Below are 17,540 nucleotides of genomic sequence, written 5' to 3' on the forward strand. Positions count from 1 at the left end.
TAAACAGCTTTTAGGTTGCCTTCTTTTTGCATTTGAGACTGGGATTTTATGTAACAGACTTGGTTGTCCTGTAACTAGCTGTGTAGACCAGGATGGCCTCAAACTCACATGTATCCACCTGCCTCTGCTTCCGCAGTGCTGGGATTAAAAGCATGTGCTACCACCACTGCCCTGCCAAGAGAAATGATTTTATTACAGCTTTCCTAGGAGCTGAAGACATGGCTTAGTGGGTAAGAGCACTGGTTACTCTTCCAGAGAACCAGGGTTCAATTCCCAACACACATACAATAGTTCCCAACTGTCTAGAAATCCAGTTTCAGGGAATCCTATGCCTTCTTTTGGCATTCACAGGAACCAGACAAACATGTAGTGCACAGAAAGAGTTGCAGACAAAGGACCCATACACATTAAATAAAAATTCACAAAGCTCCTAGTACAGAATTTTATTTTAATATAAACTCCATAATATTTTCTAACATTTAAAGTATCTTTTAAGACTTTTGCAAGTTTCTTATCTTTATGCTTCTGTTATGTATACTGTTGGGATTTATAAGCAGAGAATACTTAAAACAATATTATGTGACATCATTTATAATAGTATGTTTCTCACCAGTGTGAACTCTCTGATGTCTTCTAAGATTGGAAACATAGATATAGGCTATGTCACAGTCTTTGCACTTGTGAAGTTTCTCTCCAGTATGAATTTTCTGATGTGCTCTGAGGTAGGAACACCTAGTAAAGGATTTGTTACATTCTTGACAACTGTAAGGTCTCTCTCCAGAATGAATCCTCTGATGCGTTGTAAGATGCCCTACCTGTTTAAAGGACATATCACAGTCTTTGCATTTGTAAGGTCTCTCTCCAGTATGAACTCTCTGATGTGTTCTAAGATGCACTATCTGATTAAAGGATATCTCACAGACTTTGCATTTGTAAGGTTTCTCTCCAGTATGAAATTTCTGATGTTCTCTAAGAAATGAACATGTAGTAAAAGATTTCTCACATTCCTTGCAACTGTAAGGTCTCTCTCCAGTGTGGATTCTCTGATGTGTTCTAAGGTTTAAACTACGGGTAAAGGATTTGTCACATTCCTTACAACTGTAAGCTTTCCCTCCAGTGTGAACAGTCTGATGTCTTCTAAGCTGTGAGTTGTCCGTAAAAGATTTCTCACATTCCTTACATTTGTAAGGTTTCTGTCCAGTATGAACTTTGTGATGTGCTCTGAGGTAGGAGTACCTAGTAAACGATTTGTCACATTCCTTACAACTGTAAGGTCTCTCTCCAGTGTGAACTCCCTGATGTGTGCTAAGATGTGAACGCTGGGTGAAGGATTTGTCACATTCTCCACAGCTGTAAGGTTTCTCCCTAGTATGAATTGTCAGATGTTCTCTATGAGCAAAACCCTGAGTTACAGACATGTCACATTCTCCACATTAGTAAGGTTTTTCCCCAGTATGAATTTTCTGATGTGCTCTGAAGTATGAGTATGTAGTAAAAGATTTGTCACATTCATTACATTTGTAAGGTTTCTCCCCAGTGTGAATTTTCTGATGTTCTCAAAGATATGAGCATGTAGTAAAAGATTTGTCACATTCCCTACATTTGTAAGGTTTCTCCCCAGTATGAATTCTTTGATGTCTTTTAAGATGTGAGTTCACAGTAAAGGATTTGTCACAGACCTCACACTTGTAAGGCCTTTCACCAGAATGGATTCTGTGATGCCTTTTAAGCTGTGATAATTCAAGAAAGGACTTACCACATTCTTTACATTTGTAAAATGTCTCTAAAGAATGAATTTTCTGATGCCATCTAAATGATCCATAGTGCGTAAATGCCCTGTCACACTCGTTGCATTTGTAAGGCTTCTCTCCAGTATGGATTTTCTGATGTCTCCTGAAACTGGAATGGTGGGAAAAGGATTTGCTGCATTCCTTACATTTATAAGGCTTCTCTCCAGCATGTATTTCCAGATGGCTTTTAAGAGCTGCAGACTGTCGAAATGACTTTCCACATTCTTTGCATGTGTAAGGTTTTTCTCCAGTATGAAGTCTTTGATGTATTCTAAGATTTGCACAATGGTTATAGGATTTGCCACAAAAGTTGCATTTGTAGGGATTATTTCCATTATGAATTCTCTGATGTACAGTGAGACTTGAGGCAGTACTGAAGCATTTCTTGCATTTCCCACACTGGTAAGGTTTCTCTTTAATGTAGATTGGTTGTTGCAAAAGACTGTATGTAGAGTCAAAACAGTCATCATATTCTCCCTGCCTTTGCTTTTTATTTGCAGTGTAGAGTCTCTGATCTTTATTAATACTGGAACACAAATTTAAAGATTTCTCACAGTCCTTAGGTTTGCAAGGTTCTTCTCCAGAGTGCATGCTTTCATGTCTGTCTAGGTTTGATGAGTCAACAGAGGCATCCCTGTGATTACTGCATCTGTAGTTATTAGAGTTTTCTGTAGTTTCACTTGTTCTATAAACTGCACATGTGGTGGGGTCATGAAGCATGTCGTCAAGCTTATTACACTGATAAGACTCTTTTTCAGTCTTCATATGTTGATGGATAGGATCACATATATAATAGTTTTCTGAAAATGAGTAAGGTCATATTAATAGGGCTTGTGCAAAAATCAAACATTTGATAAAAGACTGTGTCTCTAAGTTGTCTTTTAAGATAAGTCAACCACGAACTATTTAGATATTTTTTTCTTTCACTGTAATTTTATATATTCTCACAAAAACAGACTGACAGTCTTCAAGGGTCTGTGATATAATGGATATCTCATCATTACCAAAAATGTCTAACGGCACAAGATGGATCATGTAATTGAAGAATCAGTAATTAGCTTTGGGATGGAGCTCAAATGGCTGATTATATTTAGAACACATGTCTCCGTGTTGAAATATTACTGTTCAGAAATTGAAGAAGCAGAGTTTAATCAAATCCCAGGTTCACAGTGCTTGTACTTACAAAGTGATAGGCAATGAGGAGGATGGTTAAGAAGACACAATTCCTTCAAAGATTAAAGTCTTACTTAAAAGCATCAAAGGGTTTATTTTATTTATTTCTACAACAAGGAATTAGATTCTACAAGAGTAATGATGCAAAAACAGTATTCCACCAGACATCAGAGTTTCTAGATCTATGTCTATCCTCCATCATCTGAGCTCCATACACTGCTGTGTTTCTTAACTTTCCTCATAGGGTTATTCTCAGCTCCACTCTGTGCACTGACTACTGAGAATATTTCCCAGAATGGTGCCTGTGTATTCTCCACTGGCAAGAAAATGAAGGATGTAATATGCAGATATGCATACAAGGAAGGCAACTAGAGAATAATCCTACTTCAGGAACTCACATTAGACTTAGGTTGTAAAATTATTCCAATCTGATGTCAGCATAGTCAAATAAAACTAGATTTTTTAAAAGTAGCGTCAGCATAATTCAGTTGCAATAGGCACAACACCTTCTAACAGTTACAACAGGCAGGATGCATGTTGAGACAAGGACAATACACTCAGATCAATGGTCAGGAATTGGAAGCAAATATAGCCAAAGCAGTCTCAGCTCTTGCTCTCTTTTTCATGGGAAGTCATCACTCTCATCCTGCTCATTCACTAGACTATCCTTGTTGTGGCTACTCTCTCCTCTCCACATTCCAGAGCAATCTCATTTCTTCCAGACAGGTAACCATGCCTATCTTGCATACAATAATCCTCATGTTCTGTGACACAGCCATGACCTATGCTAGAATTTTTAGAAAGAATACAGATGTTTAATACATCTACGCAGTACATGAAGGAACAGAACACAAGGTAGACAAATCTGGGAATAATTTCCAATTGCTATTTCCTGTCAGAATCTTTAACATATTTAGGGAGAAATGTCAGTTTTCATATCTTGATTTTTTTTTTCTCAAAAATAAAATAATATGTGGTTTGGCAGACATGGAGCTTTAAGATATGAGTGAAATTTTATACGATATTAAGTTCTGAATGCATTGTGGAACCAAAATAAGGGGTGCCTGATACCTCTAACATGGAGAATGGAAAAAAGTAAATTCCATGAAAAAGTTCTTTTCTCCTACCAATCTTTCAATAGTCTCCTGTTGTTTCCATGGCAGCTTAACAGAGTTTATAACCTATGAAGTCAGTACATACCTAAGATGAGATAAAAGTTCTAGAAGGACAATGATCTCACCCACTGAGAGCAGGTTGTTGTAATTCTCCAACATCACATCAATGTACAAAGCCCTCTGAGCAGAGTTCAGGCATTCCCACTCTTCCTGAAGGAAGTCCACAGTCACATCCCTGAAAGTCAACAGACCCTGAAACGAAAAAGTAGTTTGACTAAGTGATCCTGGCAGAGTGCTTTTCTAAACATAAAGAGACTTAAGGAGATTAGGGATATAGATAAGCAAAAACAGTTAAAGAGGAAAAGAGAGAGAGAGAGGAGAGAGAGAGAGAGAGAGAGAGAGAGAGAGAGAGAGAGAGAGAGAGAGAGAGAATAAGAGAGAAAGAGAGAGAAAGAGAGAGAGAATATTATGAAGCTGAAGAGAAATATGTAATGAAAGTTTGCATGAAGGTGGAAGGACTGAAAACATGTGAGGTCACACAGTAGCAGAAAGAAGAAGAAACTACATTTTCCCTCACATGTTGAATCTACTGTAGGCCCATATTTCGGTGTGGTGTGGCAGCCAGGTGACAAAGCCATAGGCCCCATCCGAGGGGGTCACGTAGCCCTGCAGACAAGCTGTCTCTACCTAACAAAGATTAGGATGTTTGGTGCTCCTTCCTTTGTAATTTGGAGGATATCTTATAGAGATGCTAATTCAGGCTTACGTGACAGCTAGCATGCTCAGCAGACAGGTAGATGCAGATGTGACAAAAGGCCATTCACCTGGTAACCTAGGAGACAGTCTGATGTATTTTCCCACTCAATTTATGTGATGGTATATAAGCTGTTTGGATAATAAACGCAGGGAGATCTTCAGGAGAAAGAAGCCTGAGATGCCCTTTCGTGATGACCGTGTAAGCTGTGTCTGATTATTCCCCGCGACTCCATACCAGTCCAGTTAGGGAAAGGAGTTATCTGTGTTGGAGCCACAAGAGCTCCAACAATCTACCAACAACATGTGCATATAGGAAACAACGTACAAGTGGGTACAGCAGAATATGGAGAAAAGAGAACAAGAAATGTTTAAAAACCAGGGTTGAGGTAGGACTGCATGCAGGTAATGAACCATTTATGAAAAAGGATATAAAGCTAAGTAATTTTCTAGTTCTGATTTTGTTACATTTTTTTGTAGTAGACATGCTCAAAAAATTTATTTGATAGTAAAAAATATAAAATTCCTTGTGAGGCTGCAGAACTTCTATTCCCAATGACGACTCTAACTGTATAAAAGTTTATAGAGTTTTATAGTCTTTAGGCTTGGTTAATTTCGGTGTGTGATTTTGTTGTTTTTTGTTTGAACATTTTTTATAATAAATTTTAAAAAATTACCAGAAGCAAAAATTAAAGGCTTGGAATGTCTGAACATAGAACATTTCTAGAAAAAGAGTGGACATGACTACTGACCTGGGGGTTTACTGGTGAATCAGCCATTTCTTTCTGTTTCTCTTCTTTGAGTTTTTCTTTCAAGAGCAATGAATAGATGGCTTGCTGCCCTTTTATATAAGGAGGAAAAAAGCAAAAGTTAATATGGAAAGCTTAAAGAACAATTTCAAACCTCATGAAAAGACTCAAGCAACAGAATACACAGGTGTCTGGTCAGTCTCCCAAAGCCAGAAGAACATGAAATGACATTTAAAGCCTGGAGAAAAAAAAATTTCACTCTCAACCATGTTGTTTCATCCAGAAAAATTTGATATTAAAATTTGATGGAGATGGAAGTGCAGTTCAAGATAATTATAAACCAAAACATTCAACAATGTTTTTCATTTCAACAAAGGAGGAGAGCAGACACTATATCAAAGGCAAAATATATACAGGAAAATCAGAGGAATTATCTAACCAAGAGAAATAATAAGTTTTACTTGAAGAATAGATAAATACAGGAAAACTGAGAAGTAATCACCCATGGACAAGACAGAAAAGCACTAATTCTCACAGAGAAGAAAGAAGAATACTATCAATAATCCAAGCAGCAACAACATTAAAAACAAAAGCATAGAGAATCAAAATGCTATCAACAAAATATCTAGCCACTCTCAGAATCAACAAAGAGAACACTCAATTAAAAAAAAAAAATCCTTAAGTTAAATAAATATAGCATATGACCCAGCTGTTCCATTCCTTCACATACTCAGAGAACTCAAGGGTCACAGCATCCTATTTTACCTATACCTGTTCAGCCATATTCATTGCTGCTCTCCTCACAATAGCTACAAAAGGTAAACAACCTAAACATCCTTCAACTGAAAACTGTGGATAATGTGATTTATATATACTATAAAATATTATTCACCCATAAAAACTGAAATTATTAAGTTTGCAGCTAAATGGATGGACACAGAAAAGACCATATTGAGTGAAGTAACCTAGACCCAGAGAGACAGACATTGCATGTTCTCTCTCATAGGAAGTTCCTAGGTCTAAATTGTCAGATCTGAGTCCACAACCTGGAGTGACTGCAGGAACCAGAAAAGTAAAAAGAGAGCACTGTGGGGTGTGGGGGAGTGATAGAAAAGGAATAACACAGAACAAGTGATCTGCAGGGAAAAATGGAAAAACAGGAGGGGGTTTAATTATGGAGAAGGGACAGACATAAACACTGAAGACGGAGGGTGTGATGTCTAAACATCATAAGGAATCCATTCATCTATTCCTTGAATATAATCCATCTAAGGAAAAATGCCTACAATACACATAAGTCTATGAATGTACATATATTTATAGTGTAAATGAAAATTTCCCATCTGGTCTGATAATTTCCCCCATAAGAGCCACAGATTTTCTAACAAAACCACCCACACAAGGCATGAGAATCCTGCTTTGAAGTTGTTGGTCACAGCTGTCCAAGAGAATCCCTAAACATTATAGGCCATTGCTGTTCCCCATGATTGGCCATTGCTGTTCCCCATGATTGCCCCCCAGAGGTAGAAGGTGAGTCTCAATTATTGAAGCAGCCATGTACTTCAGATATTGAAGCCAGAGAACTTGAGATGGATCAGAACATAAAAGCGTCTTTCTGGGGATGGGTTTTCATGATACCAGAAGAAAACATGAAAGCTTCCAAGGTAGGGAGCCAAACAACAGTCGTACCCCTTCACAACTCCTTTGAACCAAAGAATGATCTGCACTGCACGCTAACTCTAAGGGTGCAAGAGTGACACACATACCGAGATGGTAATCAGCAGCTTCTAATTGGAGTTAAGACCTTCTCAACAAGAGGGAAACCATGCCTGGGACTGGAAAACTAGCCAGTTCCCTAGGGTTAGTGAAACTAGGGATCTTGGAGAAGAACCTTCGATCACTACTTCATTAAATCAGCAGAATCCCTAACTGCATTCTAAATATTTTCCTTATTCCCACAAATAAATGTAGCTCATATCTCATCAAGCAAAGCATGGAGATTATTACAGAAAACCACAATCAGTCAATATGCAGAGTTGCAATGCTCAGTCCCTTCTTACACATAAATAACACAACTCCTTCACCTCAGGCTCAGAGATCACTAAGCAAGTCAGATGGGAACATTTCAAGAGCCAGAAGAACAGGGTATTTGGTTTGACATTGTATCTCCTAGAAATGTTAGAGAAGCTACATGCTTCAAATCTTACAAAGGGCTGCATAAACATGATCTGAACAAAGACAACACCAAGAGACATGCTAACATGGGAAGAGAAAGCTCAGTAGGCCTCAACCCTAGTCAAGCACTAAGGAATTCTGAGAGCTGGATAAATAGTCTTCCTCAGAGAAGAGTATACCATATGGTTACCCAATACCAAATGTTCATGCCTGAAAACATACAGCCTGAGTAAGTTGTATTTTTATGTTTAGGAATTCAAACAAACATATAAGAATGGAAGAAAAGATTATTAAGAAATAATAAGTTGCATGTAAAGTCAAGTTTTTGGACGACCTAGATAAAAATTTTTAATGTTTTCTATTATGCCTAATCACATAATTAAACTTAATAAGTGGCTAGAGAGATGGCTCAATGCTTCAAAGTACCTGCTGCTCTCTTACAAACCCTTTACTATAGAGGGACACTAAAAAGTAATCCCACACTAACTCAGAATTAAGTATAGTAAGGAGTTATTTATTTAGGGGTAGACTCACTGATCACAGTCCTTTGCATGGACAGGGAACAGGAACCGAATCCAACAGCCAGGAGAGAGGGCATGAAAGCTTTACAGCTGCATTTCTAGTATAAGAGACCATGCCCAACTGGGCTGGTATCTTAAAGCCCATTGGCTGAAGGAGTTCCCACAATAGCACCACATTTTTTCTAAATAAGAGAGTTCTAAGCCTAATATAAAACTATGTACAATAAGAACAAATATCAAGTATAAAAATTAGAATTACAACCAGCATAAACAATATCAAGCAAGAAACATACGCTAAATGTTTCAATAACTATCCTATCCTAAGGAGTCTAAGTCTTGTATTAGAAATAGTTTGGTCGCCGGGCGGTGGTGGCGCTCACCTTTAATCCCAGCACTTGGGAGGCAGAGGCAGGCAGATCTCTGTGAGTTCGAGGCCAGCCTGGTCTACAAGAGCTAGTTCCAGGACAGGAACCAAAAGCTATGGAGAAACCCTGTCTTGAAAATTAAAAAAAAAAAAAAAAGAAAGAAAGAAATAGTTTGGTCAAGTCATGTAAGAAAAGTAACTATGACTATCTAGTCTTTGGTGTGGGAGGTCCTTCTACCTATGTGTTGCTTTTATTGGTTAATGAATAAAGGAACTGCTTTGGGTCTATAGCAGAGCTATAGGGGAACAGAGCTAGGCAGGTAAAATTAAATGGAATGTTGGCAGAAGGAAGGCAGAGGACAGAGATGCCATGGGGCCGCCGCCAGAGACAGATATGCTGAAACTTTGCTGGTAGGCCACAACCTCGTGGTGATATACAGATTAATAGAAATGGGTTAAATTAAGATGTAAGAGTTAGCCAATAAGAAGCTAGAGCTAATGGGCCAAGCAGTGTTTTAATCAATACAATTTCTGTGTGATTATTTTGGGGCTAAGCTAGCTGGGAGACTAAAACTAACGAGTGGCCTACCTCCAACAACTGGTGTGCCAATGTGGTAGATTAAATCCATGTAAAACCTGAGAAAGCTAAAAAAGAAATCCTAAACACAATGGTTTGGTAGTGGCATTTTGTTGGGTGGGCTCTGTTTGCTAGAGACAGGCAGAGGTATGACTTCTTTGGGAAATGATTTCCTAGTTCGGCCTTGAAGGGGAGGAAGCTTCGTGGTTTTGAAGTGCAGCTTCCTGGGCCATGCTGCCAGCATGAACTCTGGCTATGGAGCATTTGAATGGCATTTGTGGGCCAGGGTGTTTGTGTCCACTAGGGGTTGGGAGGAAAGTGGCTGAGACCATGCCTGGGCTTGGCACTCCCTGCTTGGGCATGCAGTGAGATCAGGTCTACTAGGCTTGCACAGGCAGGAGAGCATGGCAGAGGTGTTTCTAGACTGCACAGAGCTCTGCGTGGCAGATTTGGCTGTTACTCAGAAAGAAAGGGTTTACGTGCTGCATGCTCATTCTCAGGGTTGGAGTGCTGAGTGCTGGTATTATTTTCAGAAATGGTGACATCAACACTAAAAGGTAGAGAATGTGCTAGAATATCAAAAGCTCTGAGAACAATAAATAAAACTAGAGGAATTAATTTGATCACTTTATAATATACTAAAGTCATAGAAATTAAAACCAATTAATATGGTGTGATGAAATAAGTGATATATGAATAAGAATGAATAAGAACAGCATCACTCATAGTCAAATAAATCATAGTCAAATAAAACGTTATCCGCCTTCTAGTATCAATCTTCTGTAGAACCTGAACTCAAAATTATAATAGGATACCACAGAAATCATGTCTCTACCACATTCACTTGAACCCCTTGCCACTCCTCCAATATCTCCACCATACCTGCATCCTTAGCTACTGTCTCCTCCCTCTCCATCTTCCAGGCCTCTTTGTTCTGCAGCACAGTGAGCAGGTCTGGGTGATCAGTTGACCCTGCACAAGAGAAAGAGATTCTTCAGGAAGCACCTGGATTTCTAACACAGTACTGTGCTCAGTAGATGAAGAGAAAACTAAATACAGGATTATATAAGTGATTCCCCAATTGTCATCAATGTCAGAATGCTGAAATTATTTAGAAAGTGTTTTCAGTTAGTGTAACCTGAATGCCACTTCCAATAACAGCTCAGTCAAAACTCAGGTTCAGAAACAACACTGAATTATTGGGACAAGAATGTTATATACTAGTGACATTGTGAATTTACCATAGCCCCAATTTGATAGAAGCCTTAGATCTTTCAAAGGGTCACACACATGCAGGGTGATTTGCCAAGACATCCTGAGGAGGAGCAAGGGAGTCTGCAAGCAATGCAGTCTCAACCACAGAAACCAGATCACTGCAATTCTGCAACATCCAGTCTCTGTGCTTTTCTAACAAAGTGTTGTACTCAGTAGATAAAGAGAAGTCTACAGTCACATCGTGGACTGTCAACAGATCACAGAATAAAATACAACAGTTTGAATGGTTGTGTGGGTGCACACCTTTAATCTTAGAACTGGGGAAACAGAGGTGGTTGGAACTCTGTAAGCTCCAGTCCAGCCTGGTCTCTAACATGTGTTAGAAAAGCAGAAGCTTTATGATGAATCTATTTCTCATGTGCAAGGCTCACTAATCCAGACTGAACAACACAAAGAATTCAGGACTCAAACACAGTAAACACAAGAATCAAGAAATTGCAGTTTGGTCATGTGTCTATGGATAGAGTTCTTTGACCAAGGAGAGAAAAGACTACTCTAGACATTTTTTTTCTGATGTAGATGAGAGTTATTGTAATTATTCAAAAGATGCTGCCTATTATATCTTATATTATAATATCATTTAATTTCTTTTTACTTTTTTCCCCACCTGAGACAGGGTTTCTCTGTAGATCCAGCTGTCCTTAAACTCACTCTGTAGGCCAGGCTGGCAAGGAACTCCCAGATCCATCTGCGTCTGCCTCCCAAGTGCTTAGATTAAAAGAGTGTGCCACCACTATTATGTGGCTTATAAAATGCCCTTTCTAACTGAAAATACAGTGACCTGTTAGCCTAAAGCATACTGTACTTTTCCAGGCTCTAGCTTGTACATCGAGAATTCAACACAAAAATACACTTTTCTTTTTCCTTTTCTTTTGTTTCTCTTTTTGAGAAAAAACAAAAACAAAAACAAAGGGATCTCACTATGAAGCTCTGGCTATCCTGGAACTTATAAGAAGTCCAGGGTGGTCTCAAATTCCACCTGACTCTGTCTCCCCAGTGGTGGAATTAAAGATGTTTGCCACCAAACCTGTCAATGACACTTTTCAAAATGCTCTGTTTACATCACATAGCACATACGTGTCATATGAAAATTTAATGACGGATAAAAGTTTACTTTTAACGTTAATGTTTACAACCATACCTATGGAGCTCGCAAAAAAAATATACTTTCGGATTCAATTAAATTTGCTAGCGTTCATTTCATGACTAATACATAAAAGATCTCTGGGAATGCAAAAATCCCTAGGTCTATGTGCTATTCTCTTGAATAGCTAGTGGTGTAACACGGAAGTGGGCGTGGATAAATGTAAATTTGAAGAGCTTTGTCCTGCCCACCACAGTAAAGAGAACCGAGTTTGCAAACATCAACACATAAATTCAAATACTTTAGTAGGTCATTTTTATGAGACTATTTTAGCAAACAGATCAATGAAAAAAATATCAAGGTTGGTGGAGGTCATATTACCTGATATTTATCGACAACGGAAGACATCCACCGCAGAATTTCAGAGCCAGTTTCCTTATGAGAAACAGCTCGCACCCCTGGTCCCTTCCCTCCTGGGTCCCAGCCCCGCAGCTCCTCTGACCTGGGAGGTTCCAGGGCCGCCGGGCTGCGGTTCCCGCCACGGCGCTGCTGACTTTCCCAGGCCGCCCCGCAGCGACTGCGGCTCCGGGGAGTTTTCCTGTCCCCGGGACACCCGCCGACTCCTCCGCACCCAGGTCTGCACCACGCGGTTCTCCACTGGAGCAATGACAGGGAATAGGCACTGGGCACTTCTGGCTTTACCTCTCCAGTCCACTTCTCCAAGCTCTGTCCCAGGGTTTCCCAGCTTCCGTTACGTCATTTCTCTAACTCCTCCCACTTCTCCATCCCTACTCCTACACGGTCCTTACCTGCAACACCCTCCCAACCGTTCTTCCGGTTGAGTGTCTCCGCCCTATTGAGCAGTTCCTCCCACTCAGTCTCAGGCCGCCTTCCACCCAGCTCCAGCTGTCAGGCTGCCCTGGACCCGCTCTGCACAGCCTCCCCTCATGCTTGCTGCCAGCCTAGAGCAGAACTGGATCTAGGAGGACACTGCACCCAGTATCTGATCCCACAATGAGTTCTGAACCGTTCAGATAAAAGATAGGCAACCGAACCTCGACTTGAGTACCAGCCTCCCGAGTTACATACTTACACCAAATGATAACAGGCTAACTTTAGATGCCGGCGTCCCTTCGCCAACACAAACATGGCAAGCCAAAACCAAATATTGCAATTTTGCCTTGCGGAGAGATACTACAGGAACTTGGAGTTTGAAAATAAATAAGTGTCCCAAGAAGTCAGTGGTCACCTCATTGCTAACAGCCCAGAGATGAGTTCATCCTGCGCTGAACTGCTCTCAGTACCACTAGATGGTGGTCTTGTTTTTTTTTTTTTTTACTCAGAAACAAGATAGGCTTCTATGACTCATGTTAAAAGCGCTTTTTAGATAAAATATAAAATTTTATAAAACTGCAATGGTGAATGCAGAGATTCTTACTGTCCCATATACAAAAAATAAGGAAGGTATTTGGTACCAGCCATACAAAAGTCTGTGGGTCTGGGAACACTGAGGAAGAAGAGGAGGAAAGGGAGTAAGAAGAGAAAGAGGAAGGACGTAGACATGCCATTCTCTAAACTCCATACAGCTGTTATAATCAAAACCCAACAGCAACTGTACTTACCTACATTGACCTCACACTAGATCACAATCAGTCTAGGATAGGCAAAGTCTCACAGGGCCCAGTCTACGCCTCAAATTTTGTCTATGAACGGATTATAGGAAAATCACTGCCTTTGGTTGTAGTCCTCTGTTGAATCCAGATGGGTTAAAAAAAAACCCACAGTCTCACAGATGACTCTGGTTAATATCAGGGGATCACAAAGGAAAATAAATGAAGATGAACACAAGAGAGATGTTTTTGAAATGGTGGATCAGGATAACAGAGAAGAAGGAGGTAAGAGTGGGCTGTATCTGAGGTGCACACAAGTACACAGACATAGAACACACATATACACACAGACTGTGTGCATATACATATATGCCTGTGAATGCAAAATGGCTAATAGACTTTTTTTATGACAAGAGTTTCTCTGTGTATCCCTGGAAGTCCTGTAACTCCCCTTTGAGAGTATATCAGGCTGGCCTTGAAGTTCCTGAGAGCAGTCAGCCTCTTCCTCGGGAGTGCTGGCTTTAAAGTCATGTACCACCATCCCAAGCTCAGAAAATTTTAAAATGAATTCATCAGGCTGTAGTTTCATTTTTGTTGTATCATTATCTGGTGGTTTATTTGTTTGTTTGTTTGTTCATTTTTTTCAAGTCAGGGTTTCTCTGTGTAACAGTCTAGGCTTGTCTATTACTCACTCTGTAGACCAGGTTGGTCTTGAACTCACTGAGATCCACCTAACACTGACTCTGAAATGCTGAGTTTAAAGATATGTGCTACTATGCTAATCTCATTATTTGATATATCAGATAATACTAAGAGTCAAGAAGTCTTCCTCTTTTGTGTCAATTAGTATTTAAAGTAGCAGCTTTGCAGTTTTTCTCTGCAGTTCTGATAGAATCCTGTCAGTTTGATCATGGGGTTCTTTTAAGGGTGGTATTTTATACCTGTTTCAGTCACATTCCTACTGATGTTTTGTTTATATATCTATTTCATGATGTTTAACTTTGGTGTATTATATTCACTGAGCATGTCATATTTATCTATTTCAATTAGAGTTTCCAATTTAATGTAACAGAAGTCTTTAAAGTCAGTAAACAAGTAATCCAGTTGAACAGCTGTAGGCTGTGCATTTACCTTGGGTAATTGTCAAGACATGATCAGAGGATGGGTAGGAGTGGCAAACATGTTTAATCCCAATACTCATGAGGCAGAGGTGGGCAGATCTCTGTGCATTAAAGACTAGCCTGATCTTCAGAGTAAGTTTCATGTCAGCAAAAGCTACACAGTAAATAACAAAAAATAATAACAAAAATTTATGTAGAGTTGAGCATGGATATGCAATCCTTTTAACCCAGTACTGGGGAAGTAGGGGCAAGGGGAACTCTGAGTTCAAGGCCAGCCAGCTCTACATAGTGAATCTAGAACAGATGGAGGTACACAGAGACATTGTCTCAAAATAAGATTTTATATTGTGTTTTGTATTTTGCATATTGCTCCCTAAGGAATAGCTTTCATGGTACCAGAAGCACCATGCAAGCTTTCAAAGGAGGGAGCCAACCAACAGTTCTAGGCAGCTATGATGCCTATGAAGCAGATCAGCTGTCATCTTGGCACAATAGCCCTAAGGATGCAGTAGTGGTAAGCACACCTTGGTGGAAGCAAACATCTTCCACCATTTTTCATTGGATTGAAGACTGTCGGGTAACAGCCTCAACAAAAATACCTCTTGCAAGGGTAGGGGTATGGGAATCAAAAGTAAGCAAAGAGGAGGAAGATGTAAATAAAAATAATAAAGCAAAAAAAAACATAGGATACTATTGGGAGTTCCAGTGAATACTGAAATTGCCTGTGTTTAATTTTTCATATACTTTTGTACACCAATATAAAAGGGGAAGAAGGCAACAAAAGACTTCTTTAACATGATACAAAGGATAACTTGAACAGTTAATTGCTTCAACACTTTGAGACATCAAATCCCCTGAATAAATAAATGAATGAATGAAAGAAAACTACAGCGTGACACAAAGTAACTGATGTGTGACACTATTCCTGTGGAAACAAAACAACATCTAGTTAATACAGCTAAGGGACCAATGACAAACCAGAGGTGGGAACCAACAAAGTCTAACTTGATGAACCAATGAGGTTTATATTTGTTTTTTCTTTTAGGAATCATGTCTGTGTTACATGCATGTCCCTGGTGCTCTCTGTGGCCAGAGGAGAGCACTGGATGCCCTGGTGTTTAAGTTACAGATTAAGTACCTATGTGGGGGTGTTAGGAATTTAAGGTGAGTCTTCAGAAAGAGCAGACAGTGCACTTAACCACTGAGTCATCCCTAAACCCAGTGAAAACGTGAGTTTTATTGGTGTAACTTATGAGAACATGGGAGAGGGATGACTTACAGAGCGGGACGGACTCAGTGACAACTGCATCACTCTGTGAAGGTGATGTCCAATGAAGCTGGAAACCTGCAAATCACTGCACAGCTTTCAGGCAGTTCAAGGGAAGTTGGAAGTGTCTTTGATGCCACCCACTACCTCTCAGGACAGCTTGTCTTTTCTTGTCTGGGCTAGGCAGCTTGACTTCTGTCTGCTTCATGGCTGGTCTGAGCACCTTCTGTGCAGCTCAGATTGTGTAGTGTGTCAGCAGTCCTTATTGATTATATAAGCTTGAGCCATGAGGGCATTAGTGAATCTCGCTAGTTTCTGTGACTTCCTAAAGCTATTAAATTACTATTTCTTAGTCTCATGACATTTTCTGTATAATTGAATATTTCAGTTACCTTAGAGCATCCAGTTCCTTTACCTCTGTTTTGATATTCTGTATTTTAAGGAGTTTTCTTCAAGATGGAGGGGTTCAATCTCAATGGAAACTGATACATAATATTCAGTCCTGCATATGAACTCCAAAACTTGCCATCTGACCAATGAGCATTTGCCCATCATGCTCATTGCTGCCTTAATGACAGTATCTAGGACATGGGATCACCCCATATGACCACCAGCTGATCATGGGTAAATGAAAAATGGGATAGACATCTACAATGGTATATTACTTAGCTATAAATAAATATAAGAAAGCAAAATCTGGATGTAAATAATGCAACAAGAAGATATAATGAGTGTTGTCACCTAGTTCCCAGAGATCAAATCTGGCATGCCCTCTCTCATATGTGGGTCATAGTTTCAACCTTTCTTTTTTGTGTATGTTTTAGTAAGATTACATGTAGAAGTGAGAAATCTAGAAACAGCCATTAGTAGAGAGATGGGAGAAAAGAGGATGCATAGTAGAATATAGGTGATATGAAATTACAGAGGGGGTATTATGGGGGCAGAATACTTAAATTTCAATTTGTAGTGGAGTGATAGCAATAGTGAGGGCTTCTGAAAGGTCAACTCAAGTGAGATGTTCATGAAGAAACTAAATGGAAACCTATCATTTTGCAACCCAAGTAAATAACACAATAATAGAGGATAGAAGAACATACGGGTTATAAAAGAATGGGATATTGGCCCAGGAGGTGGTGGTGCTTGCCTTTAATTCCAGCACTTGGGAGGCAGAGGCAGGCGGATCTCTGTGAGTTCAAGGCCAGCCTGGTCTATAAGAGAAACCCTGTCTCAAAAAACCAAATAATAAAGATTACTTGTGGTTCATCTAGGTCTGTACTGCCTAATCTTGTAGCTATTAGCCACATGTATCTGTTAGAATGTTAGTTTTAACTCGTTTAAGTTAAAGTAAGCTTATTTTCTCAGTTTTACAGTAGCCAAAGTTGGATAGTAGAAACGTTACCATCACCACAGAAATACTGAACACCTCTGTTAGAAACCACTTAGCTGGGTGACCATTCTCTTACTCTTTCTTGTTCTTCCTTCATCCAAATATTTCAGATAACTTTTAGAAAAGATGTAGCAGCTATAGATAGAAAAATAAAGTTTCTAACAATTTTCATGTTGTTTGTTTTTAGACAAGATCTGGTTACTTATCTCTGCTTGTCTAGAATTCAATTTGTAGAACAGGCTATCCTTGAGTTTGCAGTGACCCTCTTGCCTTAACTTCCCAAATGCTGGTATTACAGATGTGTGCCACTCTGTCTGGCTCATGATGCCATATGGTTAGATACTCGTAAAAAGGATCTGGTGGGCAGACAGTTGAGCCCATTTTAATGTTAAATGCAATTTTAAACTTTGGACATTTTTATTTAACTATTATTATCAAGTGTATTATTTTATTCATCAACTATCTCTAATTATGTTACCCTAGCAATGCATAATACTTGATATTTATGTATAATTGATATGTATCTCCCATACTGCTCTCATTATTAGATCTTTGAGAGGAACCGGTTAAGGCCAGGTG

The 17,540-nt window shown here is 39.4% G+C and overlaps 1 pseudogene; it reads right to left on the bottom strand.

The window, feature by feature from the left end:
- Positions 1-428: 428 nt before the first annotated feature.
- Positions 429-17,540, bottom strand: part of LOC126494181 (zinc finger protein 54-like) — a 116,521-nt pseudogene continuing 99,409 nt past the window's right edge.

This window comes from Alexandromys fortis, unplaced genomic scaffold (assembly GCF_014885135.2).
Source record: "Alexandromys fortis isolate MF-2015 unplaced genomic scaffold, M_Fortis_MF-2015_v1.1 scaffold_351, whole genome shotgun sequence".
NCBI lineage: Eukaryota > Metazoa > Chordata > Mammalia > Rodentia > Cricetidae > Alexandromys > Alexandromys fortis.